The sequence below is a fragment of the Procambarus clarkii genome, chromosome 15 (genome assembly GCF_040958095.1).
Source record: "Procambarus clarkii isolate CNS0578487 chromosome 15, FALCON_Pclarkii_2.0, whole genome shotgun sequence".
Classification (NCBI taxonomy): Eukaryota; Metazoa; Arthropoda; class Malacostraca; order Decapoda; family Cambaridae; genus Procambarus; species Procambarus clarkii.
In genome coordinates this window covers 37,068,056-37,094,549 of record NC_091164.1, presented here as the reverse complement: position 1 = coordinate 37,094,549, position 26,494 = coordinate 37,068,056, and the positions used below count along the sequence as shown (strand labels likewise).

At 46.3% G+C, this 26,494-nt stretch overlaps 1 long non-coding RNA gene across 1 annotated transcript in view; it reads left to right on the top strand.

The window, feature by feature from the left end:
• Positions 1-26,494, top strand: part of LOC123759178 (uncharacterized) — a 57,891-nt gene that overhangs the window by 5,608 nt on the left and 25,789 nt on the right. The window contains exon 2 of the long non-coding RNA XR_011228674.1: positions 19,646-19,715. This is a non-coding gene — a long non-coding RNA (uncharacterized lncRNA). The remainder of the gene's footprint in view (positions 1-19,645; positions 19,716-26,494) is intronic.

The following is a 26,494-nucleotide window of genomic DNA, read 5'->3' as shown; positions in this document are numbered from 1 at the left end:
TGTGGCAACTGCCGTCTGACAGCTCGGGCGGAGTAGACCTCATCTGGCGAAGGCTCTGCCAATGCCCCTTTTTTGCCACACTTCCCTACCCTATTGCGGCTAAAATATGCCACCTACGATTTTTTGTTATTTTTTCCGTGATCAGGGAACAAAAATGAACACTTCTTTAAGACGAAAGAATTTTTTTTGAATTTTTTTTTTGTTGCGCCTGTGGGTGTGAATTCCATTTGGGCCCCTAGTGGTTTGAGGGTTAATCTAACAGATAATTTTAAGTAGGTAAATTCTAGCAGAATTAATAAAATGATAAGATACATTGCAAGAAAAAAATGATAAAGCACATTGGTATATTAAAGCTCTGATTGATTGCATTGACAGCTTGATTGGTAATTTAAACAAAGATTAATAGGTACGATACAGCAAATTGATAGCACATAAAAAGACAGCAATGATCACAATGGTAAAGTTGTTTGGATTGGGTACATCAAGATTGGGAGATTGGGTAGCACTAGATACAGTGCAATTTTAAAGCAACATGGTAGAAAACTATGAAGATGAAATTAGGTACTTTTTAGTTTTGTTTTTGAATGACGCCAAAGTTGGAAAGCTTTTCAATTCATTAGGGAGTGAGTTCCATAGACTAGGTCCCTTTATTTGTATAGTGTTTACTCAGATTAAGTTTGACTCTGGGGATATTACAGAGATATTTATTTCTGGTGGGGTGATAATGGGTCCTATTACATCTGTCCAGGGAGAGTTTCAGTACAGGATTTGCATTTAAGAACAGGGTTTTGTAAATGTAGTTGACAGAAGAGAATGTGTGGAGTGAGATTATATTTAGCATGTTTAGGGAGTTAAACAAGGGGGCTGAGTGTTGTTTGAAAGCAGAATTGGTTATTATTCTGATAGCAGATTTTTGCTGGGTAATGATGGACTTGAGGTGGTTTGCAGTGGTTGAACCCCATGCACAGATACCATAATTAAGATAGGGATAGATAAGTGCATAATATAGTGAGATGAGAGCAGAGTTAGGTACATAATATCTGATTTTGGAGAGTATACCAACTGTTTTAGAGACTTTCTTAGTTATGTGTTGTATGTGGGTGCTGATGTTGAGTCTCTTGTCTAGGAATAGGCCATGAAACTTTCCATCATTTTTATTACTAATGTTAACATTGTCTATCTGAAGCTGAATTGCATTTGTTGATTTGCTACCAGATAAGATGTAGTAGGTCTTTTGTATGTTAAGTGATAGTTTGTTGATTGACATCCATAAGTGGACGTTTCTGGGGGGAGCCCCGTCGGCTCCCCGGAGCTATCCCTGGCTGATATGCTAATGTCAGACTTTGGCATCAGTCATGTGTATGGAGTTCTTAGGCCTACCGGGGACCACGGCCAGAACCGGGCCCCCTCAGAGAGGCAAGGGGAGCAATGGCCTATAGAAGCCCCCGTGTAGTTGGAAGCATTCTATGTCTGCCATTGACCGGAACAGGCACCCAGAAAGATAAGCGCCCCAAAACAAACCCCTATTCTGGTGAAAATTGCTACCAAAAACCGAACTAGTGGATAGAACTCCCCAACCGAAAACAAGCAAACTAGTGTGACGTCACACACTGCCGCGCCGCTGTCTGCGCAGCTCCCCTCTCCCCGGGAGGGGGAAGGGGGAGCCCCAGATCCCCCGCGCCGGCTACCCACACCTCAGTTCTTGAGGCTGATGCTATAGGCGATGGTCGTGTGCTCTGGCTCCGGTGTCGCTACTGCACTGTGCTTTGTGTGTGGTGTTAGTTTTGTGGGTGCGAGAGCCAGGAGTTATCTTCAGTACTCGGGCTGCATGCGCCTAGGGCTGCCTTCCCTAGGTGCCCTGTAAGTACTGCCCTTGGGGCTTGGAGCCACCTTCCACAGGCTCCTCGGGGTCTGCCTCTGCTGGTCCGTTTTACCTTTCGGTTTTTCGGCCGCCTGTTGGGCTCTTGGGTGTTCTGTTCTCCCTTGTTACCGGCAGGTAAGAGGCAGTTTGCACTGGTAGGGGCGCAGGGTGCTGCTCAGCTTGTATTTCCCGACATCGCGGCCGGCTCTGTTCCTTGGGGTTCGCTGTCCTCTTGCGGGGTTTTGTTTTTCTTTTTGTTTTTGCCTGGTGGGGGGTTCTGTCATTTTATTCAGTTTGTTTTTGCCCTTCCACTGTTCTCCTCGGTGACGCCCCCTGCTAGGCCCCCGTGAGTGTACACGTCCCTGGGGTTCAGCTTTAGAAGTTTGCTTGGTAGTTTTGGGCGCCGGTTTGCAGCACCCTGCCTGGGACTACCTGAGCGCGAGTCCTCTTAAAGTAAACGCTCAGGACCCTGGGAATCTCCTAGGGGGCGCGTGGGTCCGATGGATGTGACCCGGGAGTCCCCACTCGCTGTGTGCGAGTTTGAGGGTTGCTCGGTCCCCTTGTCTCAGGGTGACCCTCATTGTTTTTGCCTCTGCCACTCTGCCTGTTGGGTCGGTGATACTTTCGACCCTGAGTCCTGTGAGTGTTGCTGCTTGCTTGTGACTCAATTTACCCAATCCTCTGTTGATTCTATTCGGGTACAGGCGGCACGTGTGTTGCAGTCTAGGTTTCGTCTGTTGCAACGCGCTCGGTTGGTTGCTTCCCCGGATGCCCCGGGGCTGCCCCGCTTTGCTTTTCGAGACCCGGACTTGGGGGTGGGGGTCGCTTCGATCCTGGTTCAGTCCGCACCTCCTCGTCCTTCCCCTTCTGTTCGTTTGCAGCCGTCTCCTTCTTTTCTGGCGAAGAATGAGACTGCTGCGTTCCGGAGGGGTCCATGGGTGGTTGATGCTTGGTTGGTCAGGCCGGGGGTGCATCATGTTTTGTGTCCGGTTGCGGCGCTTCACCGTTATTTGCGCGCCACAGCTTCTGTGTCCGGGGACGCGCTGTGGGTTGATCCGGTTTCCCTTCTTCCCTGTTCGCGGGTTTGGGTCTCTCAGGTCGTCCGCAGGGTTATTAGGTCCAGCCAGCCTGCGGTCTATCCCCGTGCCTATGACGTTCGTAAGTTCGCGGCTCTTGCTGCCGTCTTTGGGAATATGTCTTGGTCTGATATTCGGGCGCAGGGATTTTGGCGGTCGAACAGGGTCCTGGCTGCTCGTTACCTTGTGAATGTCCCTGGGCCTCGTCGGGCCTGTGTTGCTTTGGGTCGGCGGTTGCAGCCAGTTGTCTCGGCTTCGAGTTGAGGGGTGAGCGACGACCGCCTCCCGGGTAAGTCCCTCTTTTTCTGTCTGTGGGTAGTTAGCTCCGGGGAGCCGACGGGGCTCCCCCCAGAAAACCAGCGTTGAATGTAATGAAACGCCATTTTCTGGGTGAGTCCCGGAGGCTCCCCGGCATCCCTCCCTCCCTCCGGTCGGCGGTTTTTCGCGTTTTTGACATCCAGCCTCAAGAACTGAGGTGTGGGTAGCCGGCGCGGGGGGTCTGGGGCTCCCCCTTCCCCCTCCCGGGGAGAGGGGAGCTGCGCAGACAGCGGCGCGGCAGTGTGTGACGTCACACTAGTTTGCTTGTTTTCGGTTGGGGAGTTCTATCCACTAGTTCGGTTTTTGGTAGCAATTTTCACCAGAATAGGGGTTTGTTTTGGGGCGCTTATCTTTCTGGGTGCCTGTTCCGGTCGATGGCAGACATAGAATGCTTCCAACTACACAGGGGCTTCTATAGGCCATTGCTCCCCTTGCCTCTCTGAGGGGGCCCGGTTCTGGCCGTGGTCCCCGGTAGGCCTAAGAACTCCATACACATGACTGATGCCAAAGTCTGACATTAGCATATCAGCCAGGGATAGCTCCGGGGAGCCTCCGGGACTCACCCAGAAAATGGCGTTTCATTACATTCAACGCTGGTTTTTTTGGTTCATTATTAACAACATTATTTAGTGTATGTAGGTTGGGGTTAGAATAGATGAGGGTAGTATCATCAGCAAACAATATAGGTTTCAGAATGTTAGAGACATTAGGCAGATCATTGATGTATATAAGAAATAGGGGAGGTCCCAAAATGCTGCCCTGTGGCACTCCAACGGTTATTGGTAGAGTGAGAGAGGTTATATCATTGATGGCTACACATTGGTATCTATCACTATGATAGGATTTGATATAGTCCAGGGCATGGCCTCGGATTCCATTGTAACACCGTAAAGGTGTTTTGTTTTGTTGTATTTAATATATATATATATATATATATATATATATATATATATATATATATATATATATATATATATATATATATATATATATATATATATATATAGTTCATGAGTCACAGACAAGGATTTGAAAGGCGCCATTCAGTCGGCCTGAAACTCACACCTCTAAGCATTAATGACCTCAAGCTGACCTGAGGTCAGCTCAAGCAAATTTCACTTGCTTCTGCTAATCTGATAATTGTAGCCTGATAGCCTTCAAACAAGTTGCCAGTTTTAGTTGTGGCTTGGTAGAGTGCCTGGGGCTATCTACTTGTGGCGGAGTTTGCTACTAGGTTTCCCAATATATACTCGGAGAGCTGTAGATTCGGGAGGATAAGCAATAGCAGAACAGCCAGCAGAGCAGAACAGAGGACAGCATAGCCAGGGAGGCTGTCAGCCGGACGGGGCGGGACTGTTCCTGTCAACTACAGTCCCCCCTCCCTCTCTATCCACCTATTGGCAGACACTTGGTGAGTTGAACATGGAAGGTGACTTAGTCGTGTTTACTAGTGTTGTGTGACTAGCAGGGGGCAGACAGTCGTAATGGTCTCAAATTCTTGGGTAGTGGCTCACTTTGTAATTTAATAGTGAACCTTCAGTTTGTTTGCTTGAATTATGATATCTATCCTTTTAAATATACTTGATGAATTTATTGAGAAATTCACTTATTTTTAATCTGATTTTAATTGTTCCTAGATTTGGGATTTTTGGATACAATATGCAAACTTAAGTGTAGAGTACTCTTGAGACTATGGGATTAAAGAATCTTGCCTGGAACATGATTCCAGTTGACATATGCTAATAACATCTTTTGATACAGACAAGTTCCATTCCTTGTCATATATGTACTGTCTAGAATGGATGGTGGCAGCACTACTACTTCTACTATCTACTTTTGTACTTCTACCTACCTACCCTTCTACCTCTACCTCCACTCATCTCCGTACTCTCTCTCTTCTCCCTCCGCCCCTCTCCAAACTCTCCCTTTCAACTGACAACCCTCCTCGCTCCTCCCACCTCCCTACCTCTCTCACCCCAAACCCTCACTCATTACTTCATTATCCATTTCTTTCCTTTTGGTTCTCGTATACGTTTGTGGCAGTGAAATGGTTCTGGAGTTTCTCTAGAGTTTGCGGGTAGCTGATCAAGTTACGGTGCCTTGTAGTTGTAACACCTAGGTAATCAAATACCTGGGTTACAAGGTGTTGAACAAGAGAGGTTGCAGTAGGAACTCTGGGGGAAACTAGAATAGTTGACTAACTGGAGGTGAACTAATGGACTAAAGAGAGCTATTTCCCCCACCCCCCGTTACACCATAATGACGGAGTTTACGTAAGAGGTAGTTGTGATTAACAGTATCAAAGGCCTTTCTCAGGTCAATGAAGAGTCCAGTCGGAAACTCATTTTTGTCAAGGGCTGAGTAAATTATATCAAGGAGGCTAATAATTGTATCATTGGTACTCTTTTGGGAGCAGAAGCCAAACTGACAGGGGCTGAGTATGTCAAATTTTACGAGGTAGGAGTAGAGCTGTTTGTAGATAATTTTTTCAAATATTTTTTATAGTATGGGTAGGTTTGATATTGGTCTATAATTGTTTATGTCTGCCGGATTGCCTCTTTTATGAACTGGTGTTACTCTTGCTTTTTTAAGGATATCAGGGAAGCTATGACACTCTAGGGTTTTGTTGAACAGCAGAGCTATGGGTGGCGCAAGGGCATGGGAGGCTCTCTTGTATACAATGGATGGGATTTCACTGATGTTCCCAGCTTTGGTTTTTAGTGAGTGTATGATGGACACAACATCTGTTGGGCTGACTGGTGAAAGGAGAAGAGAGTTTGGATAGCTGCCTGAGAGATATGTATTGATATGTGTCTGAGTCTGTGGGATTTTACAGGCAAGGTTAGCACCAACCGATGAAAAGAAGCTATTAAATTCATTTGCCATTTTGAAATCAGTTGACACTGTGTAGCTATCCTTAGAGAGTATTATCTGGTTGTAGGAGTGTCGTTTTGTTCCTAGGATATTAGAGATGGTTTTCCATGTGTTTTTCATGTTGCCTTTTGCTTCTTTGAATCTATTCTCATAATATGAAAGTTTAGCTTTTCTTATGATACTGGTAAGCACTAATGAGTACCTTTTAACTACTTCCTTTGTAACTAGGCCAATCCTAGATTTCTTTTCATATTCAAGTTTTTTGTTGATTGATTTGAGTATGCCACTTGTGAGCCACGGATTGTTTATTCTTTTGTCAGTTACTTGTTTGATAAGGAGGGGACAGTGAGTATTGAAGAAGTTTAGAGTTTTGGAGAGAAAGAGGTTAGTTAATGAGTTTATATCCTGTGTATTCTTGAATTCAGATTCCCAGTTAATATTGTGAAGTGCATTTGAGAGATTGCCTAAAGCTGATTCACTGTGTAGCCTGAATGAGAGTTTGCTTCTGGTGGAGTTATGTCCATGTTTACTATGAGGAAGGTACGATAGTGGTCAGTTGTTCAGTCATAGATTATACCAGATGTAAGGTGTATATTATATTCTACGATCAAACAGTGTTTTCTGTGGGGAGCCCCTACGGCTCCCTGGAGCTTATCGGGCTAATGTATGTTATGTTAGACCGGGACATTAGCTAAGGAGTTCAGACCTACCAGGGACCAGCGCCAGAACCTGGCCCCTTCAGAGAGGTTTCAGGGAGCAATGGCCCTGGAAAACCCCATATGGTTGGGGGTTTTCCTTATCTGCCATCGACCGGGGTTAGGCACCCAGAAAGGTAGGCGTAACAAAACAAACCCCACATGGTAAGAAACTACAACAAAAACCGAACAGAGGTAGAAAACTCCCTACAATCCCAAGGAAACAAGCAAACAAGCAAACATCACACTTTACTGCCGCGCCGATCGTCCGCGCAGCCCTCCCCACCCCGGGAGGGGGAGGGGGGAGCCCCGGACCTACCGCGCCGGCTGCCAAGCTTCAGTTCGTTCGCTAATGTCAACCGGGATTGACGCTTCTCTGGTCTCAGTTTCCTAGGCGGTGTTTGCCTTGTGTGGCGTTCACTGCCGTGTGTTGTGGTGTGCGGTGGCCAGGAGTACTTCATCAGTGCCGGGGCTGCATGTGCTTAGTGGCTGACTTCCCTAAGCGCCCTGTGAGTACTGCCCTTGCGTAACAGGGTTCTCTTCCCTGGGGCGTTCGGGAACCATTCCCGTAGAGGTTCTTGCTGCTCGGCATTTGCCTCGCCCTTGGGGCCAGCTGGGGCTTGGGGCCCTTGTTTGGCCCTGGGTAGGGATTGGTATTGTGCTGGTTAGGGCGTCAAGGTGTTGCGCAGCCTGCCACCTAAGCGGCGGCCGGTTTCTGTTGCCTCTGGAGACGGTGTACTTTTGCGGGGTTTTTCTTTTGTTTTTCATTTTTCTTGCCTGGTGGGGATCTGCCTAAGGTGGTTATAGTTCCACTGGTAGTGTTTGGCGGCCCTCTGCTAGGCCCCCGTGCTTGTACACGTCTCAGGGGTTTTCAGTGCTATAATCTACCCTCTTGTTATGTTTGGGTTTCTTAACCGGTTAGCAACACCTTGCCCGGGCTTCCCGTAGTTGTTACCCTACGGGCCCTGGAAACCCCTGTCTGGGCTCGGGGGACCATTGACTGTGTCTTCCGGGTTCCAACCCATCTTGTACGGGATCGTTGGTTGCTGTTCCCTTGTCTCCGGGTGACAGTCGCCAATTTTACCTCCGTTGTGCTGCCTGTTGGGTCACTGACACCTTGACCCGGAGTCTTGCGAGTGATTCTCTGCTTGTTCTCCAGTACTCTCCTGATGTTATTACTGTTCAGAGTACAGGCGGCATCCATGTTGCAAGCTAGGTTAGGTTGCTGCAACATGCTAGGTTGGTTTCCCACTCGAATGCCCCGTGGCCGCCCCGTTTGGTTAGGTGCTGCTCGCCCCTTTCTCTCCATGTTCCCGGCTCCGGACCGTCTGCGGGTTTCGGGGTCGGGGCGGGGTTTAGTTGCGGCAGAGACTCGGGCGGTTTTTGGGGGCTGCCCTCGTTCGGGTTGGGGACGGAGGTTTGAGCCTGTGCCTCCTGCCAAGGCTTCTGGGTCTTACCAGCGGCCCTTTCTTGTTGCCTTTCCCATGGGTTCTTGCTTTTCTTTAAGGGCGGAGGGCTTGGAGGACGGCTCTGCCCCGGGGCCTCTGTTGTTGGTTCCCGGGGCTGTGGGGGTTGCCTGCTAGCAGTTCTGGGGCGGTTTTGCCCCTTCAGGGGTTTTTCTGCTGTTGGGCGGCGTTTTTCGCCCTTCCAGTCTGCTAGCTTCCCACATTTGCTGGCGTGTTTTTGTGTATTTAGCGTCAGTCACAGCCCCTGCTGGCGGCCATTTTCGTCTGCCGGTTTCACGGCGTGGCCACCAGGGCGGCGTTGCGGTTTGTTTACATGCGTCTGGGTGTGCGAGCGAGCGTCTCTGGTGAGTTTTCAAACATTTTTCAGGGTTTTTTGTTCTCCTGTTGTCGTTTCTTTGTTTTTCTGGTGTTTTCTTGCCGTTGCCTGTTCCTCTGGGAACGTTTGGGTGTTGATTTTGGGTCTGAGCCTATGGGTTTAGGCTCAGTGCCCCTGGCTGGTATGCTTGCTCCCACACCTTGCCCCTCGGTTTTCGGTCTGTTGGGACCGTTTTCCCAGGGCGTTCTGCTGGGGTCTGTGCTTTGCCTTTCAGTGGTGTTCTCCGCCGGCAAATGTGGTGGTTTGGGCTCCCCCTGGTTCGATTCTGGGTTCCTTTGGGTTCCTTGGTTTCGTTCTGGAGGTTTCTTCCTCTTGGGCCCCCTTTTGTGGGTTCAGGGGACTTTGTTTCCTCGTGTGACCCGGTTCTGCCTGTTGGGGTTCCGGGGTCTTCCTGGCTTGCAGACTGAGCTTTTTGGGTCTTTGCACATGTTGTGGTTGTGCTGGGACTTTGTGGTTTTGCTGTCGAGGTGGGCCTTTTGATGCAGTTTGGTGCCTTCTTTGCCTGGCCGGCGTAGTGCTCTCTGTCACTAGTCGGCGGCTTGTGCTTTTACAATATATGTCCTCACCTAGTTGTGCTTGTGGGGGTTGAGCTCTGGCTCCTTGGTCCTGCCTCTCAACCGTCCATCAACAGGTGTATCGGTTCCTGTGCCTCTTGGGCTCTGTCATGTCTACATGTGACAGTGTATGGGGGTCAGCCTCGTTACTTGTGTGAGGAGTCGCCACATTACTTCCTAGTGCTTTCCCATTCCCATTCTGACACTAAAAAAAAAAAAAAAAAAAAAAAAAAAAAAAAAAAATTAATTCTATCTGTGGCTCTTTTGGGTACTCAGTTTCCACCTGTGTCCCCTAGTGCGTGTGCCCCTTGTGTTACATAGCCTGTCCTTATCAACCCTGTCGATTCCCTTGGGTATCTTGAATGTGGTGATCAGGTCTCCCCTCACTTCATCTTCCAGCGAAGTGTGGTTTCATTCCCGTAGTCTCTCCTCATGACTTCGGTAGTGTACTTTTTCTTTCGGAAGGGGTTCTGTTCCCTTCTCTGTTGACTGGGCGCTGGGGTAGCAGCTTGCTCTGTTGCCTCTCGCTTGGTCCTGCTGTTAGTGGGCGCTTTGGGTTGTCTTCCGGCCTCTGCTGGCGTCGGAGGACGGCTTCTCCCCCTTGGGGAGGGGGGTTCAGAGCTGGCGGGGTGGGCTTCTTCCCCTGCGCTTCGTCATTTCCTCTTCGTGGGTGCGTGGGGCGTGGTCGATCCGCCCCATCCTTCTGGGCTTCCCGTCTGCTCTTTGCAGTCATGAGCTTTTCCCGTCTGCTCTTTGCAGTCATGAGCTTTTCCAGTCTGCAGTTCTTCTGGACTACTTCAGTCTGCGCCCTGGATCCTCTGCCCTCCTCGGAGGACTGTTGTCTCCTGTTCGGATTCTGTTAGGGCCGGGTGCATGGATGGTGGACCTGGACCTCCAGGTCACTTCTTGGCACGTTCCTCTCCAGTTTTTCTGGGGCTAGCACGGTTGGTAATTACCTATGTGTACTTACCTAAGTGTAGTTACAGGATGAGAGCTACTCTCGTGGTGTCCCGTCTTCCCAGCTCTCTGTCATATAATGCTTTGATTATAATTGTCATATTGTCATAATGTCTTAATATGATTGTCATATAATGCTTTGGTGGTGGGGCTTCAGGTTTGCTGTTTTTATTGCCTTCCCTATTTTGTAAAGGGCACTTTGTATACTCTTTGCATCTTTACCGGATCTTAGTGCCCTGTCTGCGTCTGAGATTCGGTGTCTGGCCTACCTCGACGACTGGCTGGAGTGGGCTCCCAGTCAGTCCGCTTGTCTGCTCGCCAGGGGATGGTTCTTTCCAGATCGCTGGGTTTGGTTTCCTGGTGATCTGGAGGTTTTTCCTTCTGTTTCCGTCCCGGGTTCGGACCTGGGCCTTGCTTCAGGCTCTTGGGCCCCTCATTGTCTTCCCTCCAGAAGTGTTACTGCGGCTGTGGTCCCGCCTTTGGCTGTTCAGGAGAGGGGTCCCGGGTTGCTCGGCGGTTGCTTGGGCGGTTGTGCGGGAGTTTGCACTTCGGCGTGCTTGTCTGCCCGCGGAGTCGGGTTTGGCTCCGGCGTCGGTTGGTTCCTACGGAGACTCCCCTTCCGCCTCTTGCATTCCTTGGGTTCCTCTGGGGATCTGGTGTTGGTGCTGCGTCACCAGCTTCCTCTTTGGGGTTTCCGGGGTTCCGTGCCTTGGCACCTCCCCGAGCCTTCGCTCGATGTGTTCACGGACGGGTCGTCTCTCGGCTGGGGCTTTGTGACCAGTGCTCACCAGGTCGGCCGAGGTTGATTGAGTCTGTCCGTCGGGCTCACAGCCCGGTTCAGGTGTTCATGGCTGTCTGGTTTGCGCTTCGGAGGGTTTGGGTCACTAGGTACTCTACCATTCAGCTCTGTTTGGACTGTTCTCTGGTGGTTCTTGCCGGAACCACAGGTTCGTGTCCGTGTGGTTCGTGTCCGGGGTGTGTCCTGCGTCCTGGTGGACAGCTGTCTCGGTTCATTCCTCTTCGTGAGTTGGCCAGTCGTCGCCGATTCGTTTTGTTGGCTCTGTTGGGCTTATGGACTCCTGGCCATGGACGTCTTCGGGTCGGCGTGGTCTAGGCGTCGCCCGTTTTGTGGCGCCCTTCCCACCTGCGAGGACTTCACGGTGGAGGCTTTCGGCAGGCCTGGTCGAGGTGGGGGGTACCTGTTCCTCTTCTCCCGGTCCAGCTGTTGCTTCGGGTTCTGGCTCGGTTGCAGCCCATTCCCACGAGAACAGTCCTTATGGTTCCATGGTGGCTGGCCCGGCCTTCTTTTCAGACGCTGCTTGATAGGTGTCCGTACCCGGGGCGTTTTTCCTGAGGCTTCGCCTCTTTCAGCAGGCCGAATCGGTCCTGACCGTGACTGGTTCGGCCTTCTCTTTGGCTCTTCGCGTCTGGTATTTTGACGCAGGTATCACCATCTCTATGGTGTTCAGGTGGCTTTGTTGACGGTGTCCCACCTGCGAGCTTCGTCTTGGAGACAGTATGACGTTTATTACGTTTTCTTGCGTTTTGTTTCCCCTCCGGCCTGCTCATGAGTCGCCTGAGCCATCCTGGTCCTTGTTCAGGGTGCCTTCTTATCTTCCCCTCAGTTTGTGGTAGCCCCTTCGGTTTCAGTTTCCTCCTCTTTGGTACTGGTGGTAGTTTTATTGGTGTGCAGCCTTTCTCTGTCCTGGCGACGGTCGAGACGGCTGCTTTCCGGAGGGGTTCTTGGGGTATTGGTACTTGTTTGGTTTGGCCGGGGGGTGCGTCCTGTGTTGTCCGGTTGTGCTTTTTGCTGTTGCCAGCGTACCGTGCCTGGGGATGCGCTGTGGTTGATCCGGTTCCTTCGTTCCCTATTTTCAGGGCTCGGGTCTCCCAGGTCGTCCGCAGTGTTTTCCTTCTTCCTGCGGTCTGTCTTTGCACCCGTGCTGTTCAGACGTTTGCAGCATTTGCTGCTGTGTTGGTGATGTCTTGGGCTCGTTTCGGGCGCAGGGATTTGTGGGTCGCACAGGTTTTTGGCCGCCCATCCATATGTGCGTCTGTTCTTGGGCGTTCTTGTTGCCTTGGGTCACAGGTTTGCGACCGGTTGTCTTGGCTTTGCGTTGCAGAGTTTGTGGCGGCGGCCTCCCGGGTTAGCCCTTTCTTTTCCTTCTCTTTGGGTATGCAGCCTCCAGGGAGCCGTAGGGGCTCCTCACAGAAAACCAGCGTTGAATGTAATGAAACGCCATTTTCTGGGTGAGCCCCGGAGGCTCCCTGGAAACCCTCCCTCCCACCGGTCGGCGGTTTTTTCGCGTTGGTTGAAGCTTAGCTTCCGAACTGGAGCTTGGCAGCCGGCGCGGTAGGTCCGGGGCTCCCCCCTCCCCCTCCCGGGGTGGGGAGGGCTGCGCGGACGATCGGCGCGGCAGTAAAGTGTGATGTTTGCTTGTTTCCTTGTTTCCTTGGGATTGTAGGGAGTTTTCTACCTCTCTGTTCGGTTTTTGTTGTAGTTTCTTACCATCTGGGGTTTGTTTTGTTACGCCTACCTTTCTGGGTGCCTAACCCCGGTCGATGGCAGATAAGGAAAACCCCCAACCATATGGGGTTTTCCAGGGCCATTGCTCCCTGAAACCTCTCTGAAGGGGCCAGGTTCTGGCGCTGGTCCCTGGTAGGTCTGAACTCCTTAGCTAATGTCCCGGTCTAACATAACATACATTAGCCCGATAAGCTCCAGGGAGCCTCCGGGGCTCACCCAGAAAATGGCGTTTCATTACATTCAACGCTGGTTTTTGCTGTTATTACACTATATACACACATTGTATATAACCATCTACATATGTGTTCACCATAACGAACCACTAAGTTCGTATGGTGAGCCCAAAAAACAAGATTGAGCTGCCACACCCAGCCAGCCCTCCCTCACTTCTCCAACACCTTACTCGCCAACATTCCTCCTCCCACCATACTGTTATTGTTTTTATTACACTATTTACACACATTATGTATAAATATCAACATGTTTTATTCATCATAACCATACAACTAAACTCGTATTATGTCCAAACAGAACAGTGGCCACCATACACTGCATGACAAGTCACACAGCAGAAGACAACGCTACGAGTACGACGCCACCTCCCTCACCAAAATGGTTCCTCCCAATATACTCCTGTTGCTGTTATTACACTGTATACACACACATTATATATATGTATCTACATTTGTGTTCACCATAGTGAACCACTAAGCTAGTATGGTGAGCAAAACAAGATTGGCTGCCACACACTGACGCTACCTCGATTCCCTCCCTCCCTCACCAAAATTCCACCTCCCACAATACTATGCACAGCACTAATTATCACCACAATCCTGCTATTATCGTCCTATCATGGCTAAATAATACCAGTTACATATATATTTTGACATTATTTGGCAATGCCATGGTCACAAGCTGAACAGCAGTGCTGTGAGCTCATGTTGCGTGCGCCAGCCTTGGTTGCTCACTCAGTACTGAGGCTCTTACACCCGGGAATGTTGCCAACGATTTTTTTTTTAAATGGCGTCTGTTTATAAGAGCGCCACAATCCTGCTATTATCATAATCCTGGTCACTAAATCCTGTAAATGAATAATAGACCACACGTTTATTTTGTAAAGGAACATATGAAGTCGTTTGAAGATTCCTAGATGGACAAATTAATGCTGTTGTGCTGTGGCTAGCGCTGTGAACATCTTGAAGAGCATTGATTCACCGACATTTGAACATAGTCATTATCACACTCAGGCTCTTCTGTAATACTATCATGGCTAAATAATACCAGTTACATATATATTTTCACATTATTTGGCAATGCCGTGGTCACAAGCTGAACAGCAGTGCTGTGAGCTCATGCTGTGTGCGCCAGCCTTGGTTGCTCACTCAGTACTGAGGCTCTTACACCCGGGAATGTTGCCCACGATTTTTTTTTAAATGACGTCTGTTTATAAGAGCCCTGAGGAGGCTGATGTGAACCCCATGTAGCTGCGGGAGTTTTGAATCATACGCTATACCTATAAGATCCCTGAGGTGTGTTACGCACCACCCGTTGAGCGCCTACAAGCTCGTTGCGCAGTGCAGTGGTTAAGTATCTCGTCTTCCTCAGAGAGCAGAACTTCCGTAATGTCTAAATTCATAGCTCAGGCATTAGCCAGACAAAGCCTTTTGAGAGCATAGATAACCCTTAATCCATGAGTTGTATTACAGATGTAGTGTTTGGTGGTAAAGCCATACATGTTATTTTGCCATCAGGCGATGTTAATTTAGCAATGGGGTGAGCTGGGGCATTATCAGTCAACAACATTACCTTTACCTCAGCAGGATGAATTCTACACTCATTGATCTGCTGCTTTTTTACTAATTTATAAAAGTGATTCTGGAACCAATCCTCAAAAATAATCTGTGTGAACCAGGCATTTTTTGTGTTGTAGTAGATGACAGGTAGTTTGTTCATGCAGTTTTTCAATGCTCTGAGGTTGGCAGATTTCCCAACAATTGCGTACTTTGTTCGGTGACTGCCATCTGCGTTACAGCACAATAATGCTGAAATTCTTTCCTTCTTTACCTTGCAACCAGGAATACTCTTCTCAAGCCTGAAGGCCAAAGTGTTTCTTTGAAGGCATTTCCAGTTAAAGCCTGTTACATCTGCATTGTACACTTAAAACCAGCTTAGATTATTAGATATCATGTGCTGAAAAAGTTTATTCTTATATGCATTAGCACTTCCAACACCTGCACTTAATGCCTCGCCACAAATTTTCTTGTTAATGATGCCATACCTCTCTTTAAATCGACATACCCATTCAGCACTAGCCTTGAAATTGTCTATGTTTAACTTTACAGCAAGTCTTTCAGCTGCATTTCTAATAGAATCAACTGAAACAGCAGTTCCTTTCGCACCATGCTGTGTAAACCATTTAAATACAGACGAGTCCAAATCTGTGTACTTAGCAGGCCTCAATTTTTCCTGTTGCCTATTGCATGAGTTTGAGCAAAGAATTTCTTAATATTATCCTTCTGCTTTTTTTTATCACAAACTGTATCTTTACCAATGTTGAATTCTTGGGTGAGTCGAGTGACAGAGTATCCACGCTCTGCTTTCTCTATCAAGTCAACTTTCTAATCAATTGACAAATATTTTCTCTTTTGTTTTATACCTTTAATACCATGAATGCTGCTCTGAGACATCTTGACAGATTAAATGAGTTCAAACAGTAAATTTTTTTAAATTTATCACAAAATCCTTCGCGTGCGAGCCCGACGTTTTTACCCCAGGAAGAGGAGAAGCACATGGTGCCAGCCATCTCACTCAGGCCCAACGTGTTGACATGACCTGTGCTTATTTTATAGGCATACTCAAAATTTAATGTACATATTGACTGTTACAAATTGTTTTATTTAAAATATTATTATTGTTATAATTAGTGAAATATTGTTAGTTTTGAAGTTTTATGCATTTTATACAGTACAGTTCTGTATTAACCCTTAAGCTGTGCATGGCATACATATACGACAGGATCTGATGGCAAAGTTCAATTTCTCAAAATTGCTCTAATGCTTTCCAATTTTTTGTGCATACTAGCAAATCCTGCAACTTTGTCTAAATGATCACAAACGTAACTTGAAAAATAAGAAAATAAAAAATAATTATAAAATTGAATATTGAAAACTTCAGATATTGAGATCAGCTGCAAATATATAAACTATCACTAATTGTTCATTTGGTGTTATTATGCTCTCAGAATAGTATATGATCTTCATTTTCATAGATTTAGAATATATGTTTTCAGTTTAGTTTACTGTAAAAAATATCATCAATGTGGCATTTGAATTATGCACCAAATTTAGAAAAAAATTGATAACTACAAATGTTTAGGGTTTGTGAAAAATCCATTCTAATAGGATTGTAGAACAGACAACTGTGAACATTATTTGTAAAAATCGTGAGAATCGGTCAGAAACTGAATTTTTTGAAGCTGACTCAAAGTTTTAGAGATAATTGAAGTTAAATTTATTGACAATGAATAAGGTAGTTCTAATTCATTAATTTACTTATATGTTTTAATAAACGTTGTTTGACATTCGTACTCAAATATGTGAAAGTTGTAGGTCAATATGTGTTGGAATGATGTCAAGAAAAAAATACCCCCCCCCCAAAAAAAAACAACTAAATACTGTATAGGAAAAATTATAATGATTTAGGGGATAAAAATGTATATAGTGGCACCTCGATTAACGAGTTTAATCCTTTCTGGCACCGAGCTCGTTATGTGGAAAACTCGTCTTTAGAAACAAATTTCCCCATATAAAATAAAGGAAATAAATTTAATCCGTTCCACTCACAAAAGTATCCATACTTGTATGACATTTTATAATGTAAATATAATATTGCACATGTATTTATGAATGTTTTATTGTACTATTTTCATGTTTACCTTATGAAGAGTCGTTGCTTGCTTGAATGAGACGATGGGGAGGTGGGAAGGAGGAGAGGGGTTATGGTGTGGAAGGAGAATCCACCTCTGAATCAGGGGGGCTCTCTTGGAAATTTCTCCCCACTGGGACTGGATTGTGGTTCACTATCACTGGCTCTTCTTTTCTCTACTTTTCCAAAGAACGTATCTATTGACAATTGCTTTTGTCTTTGTTTTAGGATGTTCCTAAAACGAGTCAGCAAATTGTCATTAAACATGTTCACACACAAGGTTGTCACTGCTTTATCAGGGCAGCTTTTTCAAGAATGCGGTCATCTTTTCAAACATTCCAAACACTTCCCTGATCTCACTGAAAGAGGCAGCATTCTCCCTTACCTCCTCATTCCCTTACTAATGGTGCAAATTGTTGATGAGGATCTGCCATACTCCATTGTGAGATCAGTCACACAGACACCACGCTCATGCTTTGCTATAATTTCCTTCTTCAAATCCATAGTAATTGTGTGTTTCTTCCTCTTGACAAGTCTATCTTTAACAAGCAGCTTCTTTGGCGACATCTTGCGTTACAAATTGTTGTCACAAAACCACAAAATACCGAAAGAAAAGCACAAATAAATGCAGAGGGATGCTTGTCATGCGCGATACAACAACAACACTGGTGTCGGAGGCGTCCGAGAATTTGTGAGAACCCGCGAGACGCTAGGAAGCACCATGTGGTTTTGCTCGTTAATAGAGGTGAAGCTCGTCAATAGAGACAAATTTGCTGTGAGTGGCTCACTCGTTACTCGAAATGATCTTAGATACAGCCGCTCGTTAATCGAGGTGCTACTGTACTTTATAAAAGTGATAAAGCCCTGATCATCAAAAACCGCCTAAAGAGACAAAGAAAATAGAATTTGAAATCTGTGAAAAACTCAGTCAAAAAAATTCAAAGTCCCAAGTTCTGCCAGTTGTGATTGATTTATTGGGTGACCAATTTCATTCTATCTTGACATAGTTAGGGATGGGTATGCACTCTCCAGGATGTAGAGGTTACATCAAAATGAGATAACAAACAAAGGAGATAAAAAATATATATATTTTTTGGATATTGGTGACAGTAACAGATATTAACATTAGGCAATACATTTTTATGATATTTAACAAAATAGAGCATGATAACATACTCATTATTATTGGTATTATGATGCATCACTCAGCAATGCTATACAGGCACCAGCTACATATCCACTTTGTGGACACTTCTTGCTACTATTCTTCTTCTTTGTACATTGGACAAGTGTTTGCATCTCTTTATTACTGCATTATCCCTCAGTTCCAGTTAATAGGAGCTGTTCTCCTTATCAACAAAATGTTCTCCTTTCAAAAAAAATTGTCTTAAAATACATTTTTGAAAATATTAGGATGAAACTTGCATGATGCTTATGCCAATAAGTTGGAGATTTGTCTAACATTTAATATTAATTTTCACATAATTCAAATATTTTTTGCCTAGCCCCAGCTTGTACAGCCCAGGCTGTAGCAGCTTTAGGGTTAATGCACGTGGTTTGTATTACGTAGGCTGTTAGAGAGGGAGGGGAGGCAGCCGAGAACCCACCCATACCCCCTTCCCCTTTCCTGCCCCACCCTCCTTACTCCTGCCCCACCCTCCTTACTCCTGTCCCCCCTTCGTACTCCGGCCCACCCTCCTTACTCTTGCCCACCCTCCTTACTCCTGCCCACCCTCCTTATTCCTGCCCACCTTTCTTACTCCTGCCCACCCTCCATACTCCTGTCCACCCTCCTTACTCCTGCCCACCCTCCTTACTCCTGCCCACCCTCCATACTCCTGTCCACCCTCCTTACTCCTGCCCACCTTCCTTACTCCTGCCCACCCTCCATACTCCTGCCCACCCTCCATACTCCTGCCCACCCTCCTTACTCCTGCCCACCCTCCTTACTCCTGCCCACCCTCCATACTCCTACCCACCCTCCTTACTCCTGCCCACCCTCCTTACTCCTGCCCACCCTCCATACTCCTACCCACCCTCCATACTCCTGCCCACCCTCCTTACTCCTGCCCACCCTCCTTACTCCTGCCCACCCTCCATACTCCTACCCACCCTCCTTACTCCTGTTCACCCTCCTTACTCCTGCCCACCCTCTTTACTCCTGCCCACCCTCCTTACTCCTGCCCACCCTCCATACTCCTGCCCACCCTCCTTACTCCTGCCCACCCTCCTTACTCCTGCCCACCCTCCATACTCCTGCCCACCCTCCTTACTCCTGCCCACCCTCCTTACTCCTGCCCACCCTCCATACTCCTACCCACCCTCCTTACTCCTGTTCACCCTCCTTACTCCTGCCCACCCTCTTTACTCCTGCCCACCCTCCTTACTCCTGCCCACCCTCCATACTCCTGCCCACCCTCCATACTCCTGCCCACCCTCCTTACTCCTGCCCACCCTCCTTACTCCTGCCCACCCTCCATACTCCTGCCCACCCTCCTTACTCCTGCCCACCCTCCATACTCCTGTCCACCCTCCATACTCCTACCCACCCTCCATACTCCTGCCCACCCTCCATACTCCTGCCCACCCTCCTTACTCCTGCCCACCCTCCTTACTCCTGCCCACCCTCTTTACTCCTGCCCACCCTCCTTACTCCTGCCCACCCTCCTTACTCCTGCCCACCCTCCTTACTCCTGCCCACCCTCCATACTCCTGCCCACCCTCCTTACTCCTGCCCACCCTCCTTACTCCTGCCCACCCTCCATACTCCTGCCCACCCTCCATACTCCTGCCCACCCTCCATACTCCTGCCCACCCTCCTTACTCCTGCCCACCCTCCTTTTTCCTGCCCACCCTCCATACTCCTGCCCACCCTCCTTACTCCTGCCCACCCTCCTTACTTTTGCTCAAAGTACAATACCTAAAAAATATTATTAAATTTTTCTAAAAATTTACTATGTTTTGGTGGGAAAAATTTAGTCATAGAAACCTTAAATTTGTTTTATTTTGCCTAATAGGTAATACTGCTTCCATCTCTGCTCGGCTCCCAAGGACGATAGCAGACACAACTTCTGCCCATTAATGATGGTAAGGACAATTTTATTCTTACTGTACTATCAGTGTGTGTGTGTGTATCATATTGTTATTAACTAGTGATGGTAAGTATATTTATTATGTTGTCATTAACTAGTGATGCTGAGCGTATTAACCCTTTAAGTGCGCAACACATCATATGATGGGTTGAGTGACTTGCAGTAACTTGCGCTCCACATCATATGATGCATTGGAGTACAACGCAAGATTTGAAAGATAAAAAGGTAGAGATAAAAATTTGAAAGGTAGAGGGGACTCCCATACGCTGCTTATGGGTTATAGTAAACAGACACCATTTTGTAAAAAAAAATCCAGCTCACGCTACCATCGCGTGGGAGGCATCAGTTACCCAGCAGCCACCATGTCGAGCGCACGGCCGAACGCTTATCGGGCGCGCACCACGCAATCACTCGCCCAAGAGCAAATAACCAGTGAATTATTTTCTGATGGTGAGGAAAGTGATTTTGATAACTGATATTGATAAAGACTACACACAATTGACCGATGATAGTAGCACTGACAGTGAAAATGAGATACAGCCGCCTCCCATGGCAAGGCCTATATGCTCACCCATACCACCTCGCCCAGTGTCTACTCCAATTCACCCTCGACCACACAGTTCATGTGATTATTTAGAGTCTGAGGATATTTTCGGTGACGAGTCAGAGGAAGGTGACTCTTTTTCTGGTTTTAGTGAAGTGGAATCAGAACATAGTGTTACCGAGCCTGGTGCCAGTACCAGTGGTGTTACTGGGCGAGAATTTGTTACGTCAGCGTCTCGCCCAGCCAAGCGCCGCCGCATGGAACAACATGAGGCACCAAGAGTAGTGTAGTGATGGTGATGTTCTCGGGTAGTGTACTCACCTAGTTGTGCTTGCGGGGGTTGAGCTCTGGCTCTTTGGTCCCGCCTCTCAACTGTCAATCAACAGGTGTACAGGTTCCTGAGCCTATTGGGCTCTATCATATCTACACTTGAAACTGTGTATGGAGTCAGCCTCCACCATATCACTTCCTAATGCATTCCATTTGTCAACCACTCTGACACTAAAAAAGTTCTTTCTAATATATCTGTGGCTCATTTGGGCACTCAGTTTCCACCTGTGTCCCCTAGTGCGTGTGCCCCTTGTGTTAAACAGCCTGTCTTTATCAACCCTGTCGATTCCCTTGAGAATCTTGAATGTGGTGACCATGTCCCCCCTAACTCTTCTGTCTTCCAACGAAGTGAGGTTTAATTCCCGTAGTCTCCCCTCGTAGCTAATACCTCTCAGCTCGGGTACTAGTCTAGTGGCAAACCTTTGAATCTTTTCCATTTTAGTCTTATGCTTGACTAGATATGGACTCCGTGCTGGAGCCGCATACTCCAGGATTGGTCTGACATATGCGGTATATAATGTTCTGAAAGATTCCTTACACAAGTTTCTAAAGGCCGTTCTTATGTTAGCCAACCTGGCATATGCTGCTGATGTTATCCTCTTGATATGAGCTTCAGGGGACAGGTCTGGCGTGATATCAACCCCCAGGTCTTTCTCTCTGACTCTTGAAGTATTTCATCTCCCAAATGGTACCTTGTATCTGGTTTCCTGCTTCCTACCCCTATCTTCATTACATTACATTTGCTTGGGTTAAACTCTAACAGCCATTTGTTCGACCATTCCTGCAGCTTGTCCAGGTCTTCTTGAAGCCCTCAAGAAGAAGCCTCTTGAAGCCTCAAACTGTCCTCTTCAAGAAGTCTCTTGAAGCCTCAAACTGTCCTCTGTCTTAATCCTTCTCATAATTTTGGCGTCGTCAGCAAACATTGAGAGGAATGAGTCTATACCCTCTGGAAGATCATTTACGTATATCAGAAACAGGATAGGTCCAAATACAGAGCCCTGTGGGACTCCACTGGTGACTTCACGCCAGTCTGAGGTCTCACCCCTCACTGTAACTCTCTGCTTCCTATTGTTTAGGTACTCCCTTATCCACTGGAGCGCCCTACCAGTTACTCCTGCCTGTTTCTCCAGCTTATGCATCAACCTTTTATGGGGTACTGTGTAGTGTGGTGATGTTCACGTGCTTCCACCTTATGTGCACGTAGCGGCCGTACTGTGCGTAGACGGGCTTCAGCTCCTGGTCCACTGTGTACATCACTTCGTCGCCGTCGTGCCCCTGTTGCGTCTCGCAGGACACCAGGTGTACTAGTGTGGAGTGATGGTGCTGGTTTTATTCCTCGAATTCCTGCCTTTGACAATAAAGATGGGATTACCGAGCTTTTTCCTGATAATGGAGAGGATATGAGTGAATTTTACACTCATATCCTATTTTTTTTTACAGCATTCTATGATGAGCCGCTCATGGAATATATTGTACACCAAACGAACCTTCATGCGGCTCATCTCATTAGAAGAGAGATAACAGAATTTTCACGATTGCAACATTGGAAAACCACCAATGTAGGTGAAATGTATGTGTTTTAGCAATATGTATGTTGATGAAGCACTGTGTCAAACACGCTATCACAGATTACTGGAGCAAAGATCTGACTATTTCAACACCTTTCTTAGGGAAATATATATCCCGAGATAGGTTTCAGATACTCCTCAGGTGTCTGCATTTTGCAAGTAATGAGGACCGGACAGAGGATGATAGACTCTGGCGAGTGATGCACTATATGAATGAAGTGATTGATAAGTTCAGAGATTTTTACGTACCAGCACAGAAGCTGGTGATTGACGAATCCTTTGTGCTTTTCAAAGGATATGTTTCATTCAAGCAGTATATTCCCTCCAAACAAAACAGATTTGGATTGAAATTCTTTGTACTGTGTGTCTGTGAAACAGGATACGTGTTACACATGATTCTGTATTCAGCTAGCGATGTAGACATTCCCGGTAACGACGAACATGGTTTCTCGGGTAGTGTGGTGAAGTCACTGATGGCACCATGGATGAACAAGGGCCACATCTTATACACAGATAATTACTATACAAGTCCATTGCTAACTAAGTTTTTGGTTGAAAATAGAACTGGATTGGTTGGCACAGTAAAGGCACGAAGGAGGGAAATGCCAGTGTTTGACGGTAGACTTGCAGTTGGTGAGTGCCAGTTACGGAAATGTGATCAAATACTCTCGGTTCGGTGGAAAGACAAGAGAGAAGTGAACATGCTGACAACCATTCATGAGGGTACAATGGTGAACAGTGGCAAGGTGAACTGTGTAACGAAAGAACCAGTATATAAGCCAGATTGTGTTCTTGACTATACTGTAATATCAACATGCGTTTGATAAGGCTAACATGATGGTTGGCACTATCGAGTGTGTGCGGAAAACATTGAAATGGACGAAAATAGTGTTTTTCCATCATGTTGACTTGAGCATGTTGACCTGCTATAATATGTATCTGGTGAAAACTGGACGTAAACCTAGTTTCCGTGCGTTTGCTTTTACACTTGCAACACAGTTATTAGCAAAGTTTGGTAAAGATGTCCCTGGCATGCAAAGACCAATCATGAACCCAGTGTTGCAGCATGCTGCAACACCCAGGCTTGCTCACATGGAGGCCTTTCAGCAACACAGACTAAAACATTTGCCACCAGCTGGAAAGCGTGCAATAGGCCAACGTGAATGCCTAGTATGTAAAACAACAAAAAGGAGAGTACAGAAACGTAAAGTGGTGCAAACATGGTGTGAAGCGTGTGCAGTTCTATTGTGTGCTGTCGACTGCTTCAACGACTACCAATCTCTCCAAGAATTCTAAATGTGCAATAATAGTGCAAAAACCTGTACATAGTGCATGCTTGTGTGTACATATAATAATGAACATTGTGATACATAATATAATGGCGTAATGGAAAACATTTGTGTGCACATGTGTATACTCGATGTATGTAACATTTATTGACAATGACTGTGATGTAACGTTATGTGCAACACAATTAGTGACTAATATTGCTAATAAAATAGGCCTAGACACTGTAAATAATGCAGCGAAAATAAATTCGTGGCAACTCTGGCTGCTTGAAGACCGCGCGCGCCGCCTCTGGGACACACCGTGCATGAGCTATCATGCATGGTGTGACGTCATCGCCCATCTTGTCGGCTCAATTACGTCGTCGGTAAGTTCAATTGAATTTTTTGTTCTCATGGTCAGGGAACACGACTTAACAGGTTAGGAAAAAAAATATTTTTTTTTTTGGTATGCGCCTGTGGGTGACAAATACTAAATAGCCCGGAGCCATACAATGGTTATTCTTGGTGTTTTCATTACCCAGTGATGGTGAGTGTATTCATCATATTGGTATTACCCAGTGATGTGGATTGTATTAGTCATGGTATTATTAACCAGTTTTGTTGAGTGTATTAACCCTCTGAAATGCATTAGCGCCTAATTTCGCTCGATCAAGGGGCGCGCATAACACCTTAACCACTGCACTGTGCCAAACGACAAATGCTTTTCACCAATAACTGTCCCCACCGACAAGTTTTTTTTTTTGTACACGGTCAAAACACGCTCGCGGTAGGTTGGATACAAAATGAACTCTTGGGACCCCCCAGTGAGAGGCAGCTTTCTTTGAAAAAAATTCCCAGAATGTCCTACGGCTGCTCGCTGGGTTAGTATTGAGTGAGTAACCATGGGGTGGTGCACGCCCCTCTGGCTCCCAAACACCTGTCCGACGCAGTGTTGAAAGATCGCTGAAAAATTGAAAGATGTTGAAAAATTCAGACCTTATAGCCTGAAGAACATAAGGGTCATGATATTGATGAAGCTAGGCACAATAAGGATCTAACACAAAGGTCGGATGCAAGTGATACCACACCTATTAGGATGATACAGTGAGCGTATCCAGTTGTAGCTGTGAACGCCACCCATGCCCACCTATGCCATCTCCAATTTATATAGGTGATACATAGATGAATCGTTTTCTGGGTTCAGTGATGATGCATCTGATACAAGTAGCATAGATGAACAGTGTTAGCGGTTTCCATGGTGGTGTTTTCCATAGATATTTTCAAGATTAGCTGAATCTCTTCCAGAATGGCTCAATCTCTTCTAGATTGACTGACACTTGCTATAAATGACTGAATCTTCCAGTCAGGGACCTTACAAAGCGATATTTTCAAGACTACCTTACGCATTACGAGCTTGGCTACATACCACTTACAAGTACTAAAGCCAAGGATGTACGTGAGTGCGTTATTTGCAAGCACACAGAACAAAGAAACAGCGAAAATCTATCTGTACCTGGTGCAACGAGAGCGAAGTCGCGCTTTGTCCCATGGACTACTTCATTGATTATTACTCACTTCCGAAGTACTGATTGTGTAATACAGTGTGTTAGTGTGTAAATAGTGTGTGAAACTATACATATTGTAATCTTAGTGAATTTTTAGCAAGTAATATTGCAACAATAAATATTGTGGATACATTACTGACACACAGTATCACAGTTCCATGGAACATTATGAACGTTCTGTTGTATACATATTGTAAATAACAAAAATATGCATCATATACAATAAAAAAACTAATAAAACCGCATTGGAAATACATAGAACAAATAATTGAAAATATATTTGTGGCAACTCTCAATGCTTGAATGGCCTGCACGCTTGTTTCTGGGAGTTTCTGGTACGGGCGACCAGCCATGATGACGTCACAGCGCACCTTGTCCACTTCCCCACAGCCAAAGTAAGTGGAATTTTGTATTTATTTTTACATAAACATACATGTTCAGGGTTAAAAAAACATTTTTTGGGGAACACTTGATTTCATGTGCACGGGGAATGTCACAATAAACTCGGCGCATCACAGTGGTTAAGGCACTTGTAGGTATATTGTAGGGTTCAAAACTTGGGTACAAGATGGATTCCTGAGGTGTTTGCCAGCTTGAAAAAAATTCCCAGCATTCCCCACGGTTGTGGGCAGGCTCATATTCAAGGTAGCAACCATTTTGTATGTATCCATATTGAGCTCCCAGTCTCTAATTGGCCATGTTTTTGAGAAAACACTCTCTGATGTTGAAATACAGGGCATATTCCTTGAAGATGAGCATGCCAGTGATTTTGATAACTCAAATCTGGAAAAAGACAGGTGTCTGATACTAGTGATACGGATATTGAAGTGAACGATGTGGAGAGTGTGTACAGTACACAGCTCTCACAGCCCTGCCATACCGGCCTAGGTCATCACCATCAGTGGAACAACACAAATGATTTTTTGTATGTTCTACTGAACATTTAGCGCCAAATGCAATTTGTTCGGATTATCCGGGAATGCTTTAGAGTAGGGTTCGTTAGAGTGAGGATGCACTGTAATTGAATCACTAATATGCTCACAATACTTTTTGAGTATAGCGATGGATCACATTTTATTATATAAAAATATATCACACTACACACTATTGAATAATATTACTCGAAAAAAACAGAAAAAAAAATCAAAGACATTGAAATAATTAAGTAATAATATTTTTGTGGCAAATCCCGCCTGACAGCTCGGGTGGAGCTGACTGCCTCCGATGATTACTCTGTCAACGCCTCACTTTTGCCAGACTTCCTCGCCCTATTGTGGTCAAAATATGTCACAAATTATTTTCTATTTTTCCCATGATCAGGAAACACAAATGAACACTCTTATTAAGACGTGTTGCAGGCTAAAATCGCAAGAGAGCAGCCCAAGGGTTAACAAAAACCAACTAATAATATCAGGGGTTTCGCGGCCTGATGAGGGTATCGACATCATAAAACCAAAACACGCTGAGTCCCTGATGAAGGTAATGCCATCATCAATTAA